The sequence below is a fragment of the Scomber scombrus genome, chromosome 10, assembly GCF_963691925.1.
Source record: "Scomber scombrus chromosome 10, fScoSco1.1, whole genome shotgun sequence".
NCBI lineage: Eukaryota > Metazoa > Chordata > Actinopteri > Scombriformes > Scombridae > Scomber > Scomber scombrus.
In genome coordinates, this window is record NC_084979.1 from 6,013,182 (window position 1) to 6,027,332 (window position 14,151).

At 40.8% G+C, this 14,151-nt stretch overlaps 1 protein-coding gene across 1 annotated transcript in view; it reads left to right on the forward strand.

The window, feature by feature from the left end:
- Nucleotides 1-510: 510 nt before the first annotated feature.
- LOC133987822 (solute carrier family 41 member 1-like) overlaps nt 511-14,151 on the forward strand; it is an 82,479-nt gene continuing 68,838 nt past the window's right edge. Inside the window, exon 1 of the mRNA XM_062427283.1 lies at nt 511-571. The gene's annotated coding sequence lies outside the window, so the exon portion shown is untranslated. The remainder of the gene's footprint in view (nt 572-14,151) is intronic.

Consider the following 14,151-nt stretch of genomic DNA (forward strand, 5'->3'; position numbering starts at 1 on the left):
CCACAGTTTACAAATATGTTTGCACAGATTTACACATGCAATTTTTTTCCCTTAACCAAACCCCCCCCCCCCCCCCCCCCACATAGTATTCAAAGTCGAAGGAATAAAAACAAAAGCTACTGAGTATCAGGATATATAATGCCATGCTGGTATCTAATATCATTCTTCTGATACGCAATTTACATTTTTCATAAACAGACCAAATGATCACTCATGAACCCTTCGAAGGAAAAAACTGAATTATTTGGAGAGCTGACTTTGACCTGAGGGCTATGGATTGAGGAGTGGAATTAAACCAGTGATGTGTAGAAAAGAATCTGATGCTAAATGTAAGTTGAAGCCTGGACCTGTTTCCAGAAGTAATTGGATGCCTTCAAATTTAGACTATCACAAAAAAAAAAAAAGCAGTGGGGAGAGAGAGAGAAAAATAGATTTTTGTATTTTAGTCACAGTCAATTAAACAAAACAAAATCATCTCTAACCATAGCATGTTTTCTCTGATGTCTCAACAGATGGATGTATGTATTTTCAAAGAATCACGACTGTTAACCGATTGGCCAGGTGTGCAGAGGTGAGAAAGTCTTAGTCTAACTCTCATTTTTTATTCTCCTCACAACTATTTCTGTCACTTTGTGTGTACAGCCAAGTGCAACACCATGAATTCCTTCAAGGAGAAACTGTCTCAAATGTCTCACTCCTTTTTTAACAGCAGGCTTTTTGCCCACTTTCAGGTTTGTCCATTTGGAACCTGTAGGTTGCACTCAGGCCAAAGGGACACTACATTGTCAAATTCTTTTTCTTTTTTTAAAATTTATTCCATCAAGTCGGCACTATAGTTTGCTCTAACTGTGTAATTAGGCTATTTTACCAGCGCATCAATCTTAAATACTTCGTACTCAATGTACACTCAATTTACTCTCAATGCTAAATTAATTTATGTTTAAGCACACAGATTTTTTGTTGTGCTCTATTTCATATCCAAACTGCCTAAGAGGAAGTGGGAGGGTCCAAAGGGTTTTATAGTCGGGGGAACCCAGAATGTACCATGTTGGTTGGACTACACAGGGGGGTAATTCATTATTTTATGGGAATTTGTCCTTTAAAGTACAGTTACAACACTTCATTTGGACATTTTGAATAACATGTAGATATTGTCCATCTGTCTTCTTTAAATTAGAAAGGTTATTCAGATTACTTTTTTAATAATTGGTTGTTGTCTAACTTTGTGTGAAAGGAGGGGTTAACATTATGAAAGGCAGGCATAGAAGCTCCTCAGGATGTTTTCCCAATTCAGGTGCAGACCTGCTGCAAACAGCATGTGGTAACTACCCTCAACCATGAACCCAGCTTAGGTTTTCTTTTGGTTTACTGATGAGTTTCCTCCACTTTTTGAAGCTTGAGCTTCTGTTTATCTAGTGTCTTCAAAAAAATAAAATGCATAAATAAATAAACATACACTGGGTGAACACTCCTGCCTCTACTTATCCTTCCTCCATCACTCGGCCAGGCCTTACACAACCACTAAGAACAACTTTGCATTCTAAACTGTTTGAATGATACTTTGTACAAAAAGAGTTAGAACATACTAAACCTGTTACTTCAGATCAGTTGTTGCTGCCTTAGCTGGGAAGTGAAATGACTTCAACCCAGTGGCAATTTTCACTTTGAAGATTCAGTGACGGACTTAAGTAGCATTTTTATTTGTTTGTTTTGTGTGTGCGGTGTGTGTGTGTGTGTGTGTGTGTGCGTGTGCGTGTTGTAGATACTTGGCAGTCAAAGAGAATACGCATCAGTGTAACATTAAAAACTGAGCTCATGACGACAGTGTTGTGAACCAAACAAACATGGAAACAGAAGTTTCAATTTCAAAGTTGGTTTTCATTTAAAGAGGGCAACAAAACATAACTACTGAAAAATGAGGCTAACATAACAGACGTTAACTAAAAGATCTAACAGAATGAGAGATGAGGCAAACATGCCAATAAACACACACAGGGGAGGACAACATGGACAATAACTAAAAGTCAACACAGAAACCCTGATAACCCCCCCCCCCCCCCCCCCCCCCCCCTGATAACCCCTCCCCCCTCCCTGCTGCTGTCTCATCTGTTCTTGAGGAATAACAACTGATTCTGCTCTGATACAGAGCAATTTACCAGCAGGAGGGTTGTTGTTTGTTTTTTTTTTACTTTAGGGATTAAGTGGATTTATCTTCGAACTTGCTTCTCAGCAAGATGAGTTAAGTTAACACTAAGTCACACCACCTCCGCTGCTCTCATAATAATGAACAACTTAAAGGTGCTACATGTAAGAATCAGAAATTCCCTCATTAGTGACACCGGTGGCTGTTAAGTGAGCTGCGGTCAGCATCCTGGTGCTTATGCATGTGCTTGCACTCATCAACACGTTTGAACAGCAGCCCGAGACTACTGTAGGCGATGACTTTTACCCAATTACACTTATCGTAATAACATAATATCTCTGTTTTTGCATTGTCAGGGTTTTGTGTGTGTGTGTGTGTGTGTGTGTGTGTGTGTGTGTTTTTGTGTGTGTGTGTGTGTGTGTGTGTGTGTGTGTGTGTGTGTGTGTGTGTGTGTGTGTGTGTGTGTGTTTTAATGTAGTTATTTTAGCATCCATTTGATCCACTTATTGCATTTGAAATCACAGCAAAATCAAAGTTTATTTTGGGTTCCTTCAGGGTGAACTTTAGTAACATCATTACCGCCGCTGGTTAGAGACTAGTCGGTGCCTGCCGTTGCTGGCTGGCTCTTTGGGGCAAATAAACACAAATTATCCCACGGTCAAAGTCAGGCAAGTAACGTGAAGTGTTTGGCCCAGCTATCTTTTCTCTGGCAGCCATGTTTCTCCAGGGTTCCAAGCTTGCCATGGTAGCGGCACACCACGCGGAACAGGGACTCAAACTGGCCGTTCTGAACAGGACTATTTAGACAGGGTGAGAAGGGCTGCTGTGGTGATTGATCCTTATGGTATTTTGACCAAAGCATGTCAGATATATTTTACTAAGACCCCAGGGAACTGTGTTAACTTGTGGAAAAGGGGGTATAATATGGCCCCTCTTGTGACAAACGAAAGTACCTGAACATGTGGTAATGGTGTGAGTGAAACTTTAGAACTCTTTAATTGTGCGGTTGCGGCTACAGCCTTCACACACGCAGGAGCATAAAATTGAAAGTCCACACACATGTTCCATCACCTGAGAATATGAAATGCACTGCAGAGTCAGTTACTTCTTAATAATAGAAATACACACACTGGCATACAGATGCACATGTGTGTCAGTGTCAATAATAGATCATCTCTTCAATAGAATGATCATTTAGGAAAGACTGGAGTAGAGACGCCAGGAGTCTGAGAGAGAAAGAGAGCGAAACAAACAAGTCGTGTGTTAGAAAAACTCGGAAACTTGTTTGAGCGGAGCGGGGGGGGGGGGGGGGGGGGGGGGGGTCATTTTGTCAGCATGTCCCTGCACTGACTCAAGTTGCTAAAATCTGCAGTGAGAGCAAGCACCCTGAATCTAAACACACACTCTGTCTTATGTAATCGTCTGTGTGTGTGTAGTGCAAGTGTGTGTGGCTTGGCTTACATGTACATGTGCATATTCCTGCACATGGGAGCCATATAAAAAGCAATACATTCACGGCCCTCCCACCCTCGCCACCTTTTACCACACATGATTTACAACAGCGGAGGAGCTCTGTGGCTACATTATGCTTATTTACACTCGCTCCAACAGCACTTTAAGAAAAGAAGCCATGAATTAGAGGCAGGCACACTTTTGAAAGGTGCAGGAGAGCGCTGTAAAAGGGAAAAAAAAGGAGTGCAGGGGATACATAACACACTCGGGCTGTGCGCTCTCATTCTGAGTTGCCCTCAGGTCTTGTGAATGTAAGGAATTCACAGCGAGGGGTGGAGAAAAAAGGCTGTTTGCCAAGCGCTGCGTCTTCTGTTGTACAGATCAACGTGTGACACACATTCAGTCACACACACACACACACACACACACATACACATACACATACACATACACATACATACATACATGCACCCACCAGGAGGATTTTTAACCAACTTCACACACAGGAACAAACATATTTATGATACGCACACATACACACAGACAAAACTGTGCACACACACCTCCACATGAGACCTTTAAAAAAACAAAAAACATAATAGCTTTCATTGTCTGGTTGTGTCTAACATGTTTTAACACTAACGTTTCACAGGCCAAGTGTACAATCTCCTCCTCGGGACAAAATCAGTCTGATAATGGCTTAAAGATGTAACAAGACTTGGACACTTTGGAAAAAAACAAACAAACATTTATTTAATTATCATATTAAAAACAAAAAAATCCCACTCTCTTAAATTTGGGATATTAAATGGTCCCCTTTAAAAAACGGTATGTTTGCAGTGTTGACCCATAACCACATTTTATGCCTTTTTAATGAGTTTGTACATTCGGGTCAGGAGTTGCAACATCCTTTACCTCACCTGAGTTGCAAAAGCATGTTGTTGTTTTTTTTTTAAATCTCACTTTAACCACATTAAAGAGGTAATGTATCCTGAAGGGGAATAGCAGATTTATTTCCTATTAAACCGCTTTATCTCCAGATTAATTAAACTACAGATGACAAGACACAGTGTGTGAGATTCTGACCTTTTTTCAAACTGGAATGACATGAAAAACCTCAAACAAGCCTGAAATGAGTCAACTTCCCATCCACTGGCAATGGTGCAACATCAAAAGATTGTCGCCAGTGTAGCTTTAACTGCTCCATATCTTCCTTCGTGAGACTTGTGAATGAGATTGAGCGGTCACAGAGTCTGAGTCGATGCGCAAGACACTTCCCCAACAAACGTCTGCGGCTGACCTCTGATGTCTGTTTGGAGGGGGACAAGAGAGAAGATCATTTTCCTCCGAGGATCAATAAAAGTATTGCGAAATCAGGTTTTTGGGGGAGTTGAATTTTCAATTTCAAGTTTTGTGGCGTACATGTTTCCATGAGTGCTGGCTTGTGTTCACTGCGCAAGAGAGTGGTGGAAAATAAAGTCAAAACACAAGCCTCTTTCATAGAACACCTTGGGAAGTTTACTTTTCTTGTGTGTGTGTGTGTGTGTGTGTGTGTGTGTGTGTGTGTGTGTGTGTGTGTGTGTGTGTGTGTGTGTTCGTGTGTGTGTGTGTGTGTGTGTGTTCATGTGTGTGTGTGTGTGTGTGTGTGTGTGTGTGTTCATGTGTGTTTGTGTGTGCGGGACAAAAAGTGAGAGCTGTGTCTGTGGTGGTGGTGGGGGGAAATTCTCAGTAGGCAGTACACACACACATAGGGGGTAATAGGAAGGGAACATTTTACCTAATAAATCTCATCTGGTTGACTTTGTTACACTGTTTAAATTACCTCGCAGTCATTAACTGTAACTCTGTGTTACATTTGAAATCTAGCACAGGTTTCCTGATCAGAATCAAAGGAGAGCTAACCAGCTACATACACTTGAGACCACTCAGCTAGCTCTTTTGTGTAGAGGATACAAGAGCTAAATATGTTATTGCCTAAATCTGCAATATATGACTTCATTTATTCTGGTGTATCATAGAGAGCTGCTGCTGCTTACAGTGATTCCCACTGATGCCCCACGCCAAATTCAGCAAAGCACTAAGAGATGAAAGAAATGGAAACTCTGCGAAATGGTCCGCCGCTATGTAATGTAATGTTCTGTAATGTTCTGGCTCCAAATGATGCCATTTGGGAAGCAGCATGAAGCTAATTGAAGCGCTTAAATGAAGACTGTCTTATATCACTGATGCTCTCTTCTTCCTTCTCTGTGAAAGCATTGCAAAAAACACTTTTTCATGTCTTAACTCTAAAGGAAGAATTACATGCATCACTGCGGATTGGAGGGGGGGGTGGGTGAATACAGTGTGGATGCTTTCATAGTTCCCGACTAAGTTGACATTTAAGATTTGGTTCTACCCAGCAGCCACAATATAATAACTAGCATGGCAGAAGAGACAGAAAAAGCTACCAAAGCAAAATACCATGCTGACTTGTACATTATTATACACGCTAACAGATGCTTGGCAATTAATAAAGTCTGCTCGCTTTTTGTAAAGACACGTGTGAAACAGCCTGTGGCGACAACAACATATGAGTGAGTCACGCTGATGAGCAGAAGCAAAGCTGCCTCTGACCAAACACATTCTAACATCTCATTCCTATCAATCCAACATTATCACCACCTCAACATCAAAGACATATCATCTTTTGAAAGCCTCTTTCATACTTTTAATTACTTGTGCGTTTATCATTTTATTTCAATCTTGCTGTCTCCTCTGGATGGGGCTCAAATTCTTGACTTAAAAAAAAAAAAGTGTTCTTCATACTGTTACTGAATTCCCATTGCTGTGGTTTTGGAACTGCATATTGTAGATATTACTGCTCCAAAATGATTCAAGTTTGAATTTCTGTAGCTGCTTGCTGCTAACCACATCCATGTATTCACAAACTGCTGCAGAAACAAATCATCTCTTACACAGTATAGCTTGGTATAGGTTGAATTGCTACATGAAATGTGTTAAACCTGCAGTAACTGGAAGAGGGGGGGGGGTCATCATTTGAGCACAGTGGAAACAAGCTATAATACAGTATTTTATCATCTTTCGCAAACCTGTTACCTATCTATGCTTCCAGCAGATACAGAGCAACGTTAGTATTCATTTGGAGTCCTTTTCTTGTCACATGGTGAATGTAAGTCTATATCTGTTTTTTAGCTGCTAAATGTCTAAATGTGTCACTATGTTCACTAACTACTGTAATTGTTGGCTTGGTCTGTATACTGTTTGGTGCTGGTCAGGAAGTACAGCTTTTTCTTTTTAGAGCTTTTCTTAAACAGCTGTCTTCATTGGATTTGAAAGAAAATAAAACCTGATGAGGTGCAGTAAAAGATTTCAGACCTAATAACCAACATGATGAGCTGAAAGAGGCTAACAAGCTCAACAAAACTTAAGGTAACTGCAGAGTCAAGTAACAGTTCTCTTGAGGTTCGTTAGCTACTCATATGATCCAGTGATAAAATAGAAATATTTATTGTAGAATCTTTAAATGATTCATTTTTGAACATCCCTGGTATGGAGAAAGTTCCACAAACACCTCACTAAAATTCAACACTTGTTTTTCTAAAGTACATTTCCCCTGGCATGCCCTCCTCCTACAGAAAAGTAAGGATGAGATCAAATGTTCCTATCAGCGATAATCCTACAATATCTCTCTACATTCCAAATAGTTGACTGTTACATGACACAGCTTCAACTTTCTGAGATTTCAACCAATAGAAAGTGAAAGAAGTTAAGGCTTCAATCTGTCTCTGAACCACCTTGTAAAGTGCCCGACCACACCCGAAGAACCAACGACAGAATTGTATTGAGTTTGCTGTGCCCATGGGTGGAAAAGCCATAATTGAGGTGTTTATTGGTAGTCATTTGGCCCAAAATGGAGGAGAATTATTTCAAATTACAATAATGGTGCTCATTATTCGGATATCCAGTTCGGTCAGTTTTCATAACCTTGAGCTGGCTGAAAGCACACATACAGTAGTAATCTAAATATACAGACTTGGTACAGTATATATGTTCAAATCCATGCAGCAAAACACAGTGTGACTGTGGAAGGCACATTAATGCTAGCACGTGCCTCTAATATTTGAAGTGAATAAATGAGGAAGTCATTCATCTCTGGTAGACTGAGTCAATACACCCCACCCTCACCACAGGAATCAGTGTAATTACTCAGAAACTAATTTCTTTGACCAGTAAGCTACTGTAAGATCTATATATTCCTGTTCCGGACATCATGAATCCACCCATCCATCTATTTTAGGGGGTTGCAGTGAGAGCATGTCCAAGACACCTCCTTGTCCAAGGCCATGTCCTCCAGCTGTTCCCGGGGGATCCAGAGGCATTCCTTGACGGCATGGGATATGAAATCCTGGTATACTTGGAATACCTCTAGGAGGGATGCAGGAGGAGGAACAGTGGTTTTACCCCAAGCTCTTTGGTAAATGGTAAATGAACTGTGCTTATATAGCACTTGTCTAGTCTTATGACCACTCAAACTTAAACTATATGTCACATTCACACATTCTCGCACACATTCATAAACTGATGGCAGGGGCTACCACGCAGGGTTCCAACCTGTTCATCAGGGGGTAGCTAACACACATTCATACACCACGGGAGCAATTTGGGGTTAAGTATCTTGCCCAAGGACACATTGACATGTGGCTGGAGGAGCCAGGAACCGAATTGCTGATCTGCCAAATAGTGGATGACCCACTTTACCTCCTGAGCCACAGCCACCCCATCTTTCAGGATGTTTGAGCCCCTCACCCTATCTGAAGGTGAATCCAACATTGTTTTGAAAGAATCTCATTCTAGTTGCTAGTATAGTTGAAATGAGGCTGAGGTACTTGCCAGAAAAATCTGTGGTCACAATCCAGAGTGACCACCTGTTTTCTGAGTTTCTGCCCTAAGTGAAGCAACTCAAGTACTTCTAGGTACTTCTTGATCACGAGTGGGAGTGAAATGGAGCATGAGTTTATCAAGTGGATTGGTGCGGCATCTGCAATTATGTGGGCATTGTCTCAAACTGTCATGGGCCTGAGCATGCAACTCCCGATCTACTGGTCTATCATTTGACATTCTAACCCTCACCTATCGTCATGACCTTCAGGTAGTGCCAAAAGACCAAGATTGTGCATCTGAAATGAGTTTCCTTTGTGAGACATGAGGGAAGGAGCTCAGACATTCCGTGGGGAGCTTGGAATAGAACCGCTGCTCCTTTCCATCAAAGGGGTCAGTTGAGATGGTTCAGGCATCTGATAAAGATGCTTCATGGATGCCTCCCTTAAGAGTTTTTCTGGGCAAGTATAACAGGAGGAGATCAAGAACATGCTGGATGGATTATGTATCCCTTTGGCATGCAAACATCTTCCCTCAGGAGGAGCTGTAGAAGGTGACTTCGGACACCCTGCTATGCCCGTTGCCACCCTGACCTAAATGAGGATGCTTATACGTATATTGCTTATTCATTTGTCTACTACCCAAGGCCTTGTTTCCTGATAAGGATCAATCTTAGAAGTTAAGAGTGTTTCTACAAATGTTCTTTAACTTTAAAAAAGACTCCCAAAGCGGTACTTAGGAGCAAGTGTATGCACATGCCATTAAGTGCTTCTTAGCGTTGGTTGTCTGTGGTGCTGAAGTTGATGACAAATTTTAGAGTAACTTTGCATATTTAACTGTCAGTACTGTTTGTAGGAGGAAGCTAGTTTAAAAAATTACATTTCAATTTATTAATGAATGATGTTACTCTAAAGATCAGATTCAAACTAAAATGAAACAGTGGCTCTTTCAAGTTTCATGAATATGCATCATTCTGTCATCTTTCTCATCCGCTTAAGAAGGTTTTGTAAAAATGGATTTCACAATCTTAGTGTTAAGATGCTTTTGGGAGATAAGGTCAGATCTCTGTAACATAGATTGACCAGTAAACCAACAGCTTCATTCGCAGGTTCATCTCAGTCTTCACCACAACATTCTGGTAAAAACACTGCATCACTCTGGCTGCTGCACCAATCTACCTGTCAATCTGACACTCCAGCTTAGTGTCACTCATGAGATGTTTTAACTCTTTCTCTCAGGACAGCAATTCGTTCTTATCCTGAAGAGGAAAATCCAAAATGTTCTCTGGCAGAGTACCAGGGCCTCAGACCTGACAGTTCAAATCATAAATCGAAATAAACATATTACTGTTCATCTTATTTTTCACATACATAGTGTACATGTAGACAGTATTTCAGCAGAAACTGATTTCTGTATCAGTAAGAGTATATTGATTGTATTCATTCTTCTTTTTTTTCTTCAGATTTCAGCCCATAACATTAAAATATTAAAATATGCATGCTTTGTAGTAAACGGGTTATAACAAGAAGAAACACATATGATCCTTTAATTGATCTGTGTGAATTCATTAGTAGTAAAAAAAACAAAAATAAATAAATACAATTCCAAAAATTGAATGGAATGGTTTACATAATAATTCATAATGTATTAGCTCATAATACTTAGCCTTAGGCAAAAGGGTCTTTTTAAAATTTTTGATTTAACAAAACAGTTGGCTTCATCGAACAGGAGGGTCTATTCCAGTGTGGAGTGTCCATCATGTAGTGTGTTGGATCGTTGAGTATGACCTGACAGAGCGCTGGCCAAGATACTGACAGTCATCTGATTAAACGTGATCTGTGTGCGTATGAGAGAGAGAGAGTGTGTGTGCTTGTGCAAACTGGGCATACAGTTGTGTCTTAGTATCTGTGTGCTGTGTGTGCATGATCTGTAATAGGCTACTTTTGGGGACGGCTTATCCAATTGTGTCCTCAATTTGTAAAGAGCTGACTTTTGGGTCAGAGGTTAGGGCTAAGCAAGTAGAGTGGTTAGGGTAAATCTCCAGGAAATGAATGTACGTCAATGTAATGTCCCCAAAAGTGACCATGATCTGATATGTGTGTGTGTGGTCTGGCTGGCAGGTTCAGCGGTGTTTTCCACTAGGTCAGTGACTTTGTCATCCAGCCAGGAACAGAGCAGGACTCGGGCCAGGGGAGATACAGCCAATGACTGATGAAACAAAGACAACACATTCACATTTCCATTATAAAAAGTGTTTCAATACTCACAACGAACATATTAATCCAATTTAAATATGTTACAGGAAGTTTCATGCCACATAAAAGTGAATGGTTTTTTTTTTTCATCACTTTTCAGATCTGCATCTTACCTCATCTAAATTCAAAAAATGATCCCAGTAAATCTCACTTTGCTTACGTCATAACATTTCCTTCATCTAAAAAAATGAATGAATCTAAATCAACTGCATTTAAATCATCACATTATTTTTGTATTCCTGATAAAACATCTCATCTCAGCAAATCATTTCATAAATATGCTCATTCTCTTTCTCCCCACTTTGACATTATTTCATCCACATTTTCTTCCCACTTTTGGCTTTCATGAGAATTTATATTCAACACCATAATTTGATTTAACAGTGCAATTTTAACTGTTTAGTCTGATAACTGAGCCTCAAAATAAATGAAAATGTTCTCTTCTGTGTTTCAATCACACTGCTTACATCCAAACAGGAAACCCAGTACAGCAGGAGCCTGGTGTTCAGTGACACAGTAGTTTAGTTTAGGAAGAAAACTGTCACGACACAAGGAGAACAATGAAATCTTTGAGTAACAAACAACAAATGTTTTAGGCTAATTAGCCTTGGGTTTTTTGTTGTTGTTCTACTTCTTTTTTGCCATGAGAGAACTCTGCTGTCATTGTTGGCATCTCATATAGGATATCTGAGCTCTGGTTAATGTGTGCATCTGTACTTCTTTAGTGTGTGCATGTGGAGTTATATATTCTATATGCACTGTGTACTGTCTTCAAACAGGGGCCTGACTAACAAACTAGCCTCACTGTATTTACAGTTCTAGTTTAACGGCATTATCTGACTGCTACAGTGAGTAATGCATGTGTGCTAAAGTGCAAGATTCCTATAAAAACAAGTTCTTGAGGAGAATATGGCCAACACAAGGTTAAGATGAATGAGACAGTAAATAGACAGCAGCACTGGATAACATTTTACACCGAGGCTCTGTAGCTTTGGGTCCATTATCATAGGTTTTATTACAGCTGGGGGAGACTCAAGGGTCTACTGGAAAACTCAAAGGTATACTCATTTATGATTAGTGTCAAGTCTTTTTTTTATCAAGCGGTTTGAACCGACAAGCATTGTGGCATGACCTTCAGAGATCTTAATTGTCTGTTTTAAACAAAATAATGTTCTGTTTACATACATTAAGTACCTTGCAACTGAGATGGATCATCTTGGTCTACAGTTCGGAAATTACTCTATGCATAAACAAGCCTGGAGAAATGGTGTAGAAAACAGTGGAAGCAATCGAGGTAGTTAGTTATCGGCGCCACAGTGTGTTCCACTGCGTTGTGGTTATTTGGCTGTATCTGTAAACACACAAAGCTACACACTGTATACAACATTACCTCCAACCATGTTATTGCACCCAAATCATTACAACACACACACAGCCTGTGGTATGTGGCACATTAAGTCGTAGTACTTTTTGGATTTCTGCAAGCTTGTAACATTGTGTGTGTGCTCAGGGTTATAGCCCGAATCATTTACCCCCTTGCAAGGGTCCAGCTCCCACAGTGTGTGTCGCCAATGTCCCGCCGTGTCCCATAAATCCCTAAACAGGATTTGGACTCTTTTCTCTACTTCAAGTTAATAGTTGACTTTTTTTCCGGTTTACAGCAGAGGGCCTCCTAGGTCCTTGAGGGCCCCTCTGATTTTAATAGATTGAATTTGATGTTTTAGGCCAACAGCTCCACCCTGTAGTGTGAGGTGTTAAAGCTGCCTTACCACACATCACGGCCTGAGGAAAGATGTGCACTTTTGTGGTTGGATGGTGCCTTTCCAAATAAAGTTAATTACACTTTACTTAGTCCATTATATGTGTTCTGTCATCACGGGTGCAATTTTCTCCACCAACCACTCCCTCTCCAACCACACTCATCATTAATCGTGAAGAAAACATCAAGAAAAAAGTTGTGGCAGCGTCTTGCTTTCCGGGTGCTAAGGTGACTGATATTAGATATAAAAGATTCCCAGCATCCTGGAAAAGCCACTCCCTTACCCAGAAGGTTGTCAGTTGCAATGACACTTCCAGTCAGACTTTGAAAACTCTTAACTTTAGCAACAAGACTCCCTCACGACTCCCCATAAGTCCCTCGTGGTCCACGGTAAGCAGATCTTTATCTCCGGTCTCACTCCTCCACTCAACCATGGTGTGGGTGGTTTTAGACGTTTTAGCCTCCACAACGGCTGCAGTCAACCTGTGCAGTCAACAACGTAGCTTTTATTGACAATTTTAACCTATTCTGGAAACACTTAGCCTTCCATCATGACAGTATCTACCTCAATGGCACAGTCTCACATTTTAACTGACAATTTATTCTACACAAATTGCAACTCTCACTAAATCTGACTATCTCTCGTTCTCATCTTCATCCACTCCCGGTCACCACAAGGAAACTTCTCCCTCCCCTAAAAAAACACACTAGCTCCCTTCTACTACCACCTCCCTAAGCTCATGTAACTCTTCACAACCTCACCAGTTCCTATACACAATCATTTGCAGAGAATTTTGCCAGAAAACTCATATACATACTTGCTATTCTGGCCTTTTTGCCTATGTACTCATCAACTCCAAGGAATCACTCTGTAGAATCAGTCGGCATTATCCATATTTAATACATGCTTTATTAACAACAAGGGCACGTTTGATGGTATCTTAGACAGCGCAGGAGTCCACAGTCCTACCCCAAGAAGCGCTCCTCCTGTAGCTCCTCGACCAATTCCTTCGCTTCAACTGTCATCGGCTGTCACCCAGTGTAGCCAAGCCAGTTACCACCTCAGCTGCTATCAGTTGGCCTCCAGCTGAAAGGATCACTGCTCTCTGTCAAGTGCCACTGCCTCGCTGAAGTCAACTACTTCCTACACCCTTCCAAACTTCCACTTTACACCGACAGGTGTAACTCTGTGACTGAAATCTTGATGTTGGGCAACTCAATCATAAGATTTGTTAAACTCCTGTACCATCAAATATTTTCTTGGCTTTGGAAAGGTTGAGGATGTCATTGAACTTGCTCCAATGATTATCGACCTTCACCCCTCAGTCCACACTGTAATAGTACAAGCTGGAACTAATTACATCATGTCTAGATGATCAGCCAAGTTGCACCAGGACACAGGGCATGATGGAGAGTCTGGGAATAAGCTGTGTCATGTCTGGTGCCATCCTTACTCTATCAAAGAGAGTTGAATGTTTTAGTCTTGTTTTTTCAGTCTCCCCCAGAGGCTGCCGAATTTCTGTTTGGCAGCAGGATATCATTTTAAAAGCCGTTTTGATTATGTGATCATTTCTGAACTATGCAAGGCTTCTACAAAATGGGCGGCCTATGGCTAAATAACAAAGGAACCAAGCCACTAGGTTCTAATTTTATCCTTTTTACAG